Here is a 977-nt window from a genome sequence, read left to right as displayed (position 1 = left end):
GAATAGGATGTGGAGGTGAAGAAGTAGGAGGAAGAAGAGGAGGAAGAGGATGCGGAGGTGAAGAAGTGAGAGGGAGAGGATGACAAGGACAAGGAGGTGAAGTTAGAGGAAGAGGACAAGGAGGAGCAAGAGGGGGACAAGGAGGGGGAAGAGGAAGGGTAAGAAGAGAAAGAAATAGCCCTTTTACAGGCAAAAAAAAATCAGTCTACATGTGGGGATATTGTCATGTCAGGCCTGGATACGGCATTCCAGAATATATTTTCCCCGGTGCCTTGGACTAGGACATTGCATGTGATGTAGACGAACTTTTGAGAGAGACGGCACGATGTAGACTGATTTGTTTTGTCTCAGTGAAATGCTATTTTGTGTTTTGACTTGGAAAAACACACTTGTGTTTGTTTTGATGTGTGTAAATAAACACTAATACTTGAAGTTTGGATCCCTGTACAGTATGTTTACAGAACTATGACAAAAGTATGACCTCAAACTGACATAGTCTACCTTGTGCACAGAGAAAGCCAGATGTGTTTTTTATTCATACAATCGGTGTGTTGTTGGCATATTGTGTGCTTACTATTGTGATGGCTTGTGTTTACTGTTAGATACGAAAACACCATTTTTACGAAGGTGTGAAGAGTTAAGCAAGGTGTGTTAGCTTTTGCAAGAGAACTACAATGTTTTGCTGATTGGGTGAGAGGATTTGCCATTTGTGTGTAGAGTTTTGCAAAAAACTGTAATTTTAAAAGCAACTGTCAACCGTCACCGTCAATTCCAAAATATAAATCTTTAGCGCCATCTGGTGCCAACGTAACACATGACAACAATACTAGTATATAATAGAACAGAATAGAATAGAATAGAATAAAATAGAATAGAATAGAATACCGTTATTGTCATTGCATTTAAGTCCACTGAAATTGGAGAGCTACTCTTGTAAGGTGCATCATTGCAAACACATCTATACCATAAAACCCATC

The sequence above is a fragment of the Alosa sapidissima genome, chromosome 21 (assembly GCF_018492685.1).
Source record: "Alosa sapidissima isolate fAloSap1 chromosome 21, fAloSap1.pri, whole genome shotgun sequence".
NCBI classification, from domain to species: Eukaryota; Metazoa; Chordata; class Actinopteri; order Clupeiformes; family Clupeidae; genus Alosa; species Alosa sapidissima.
The sequence above is the reverse complement of the archived record's forward strand: the minus strand, read 5'-3'. Positions refer to the sequence as shown.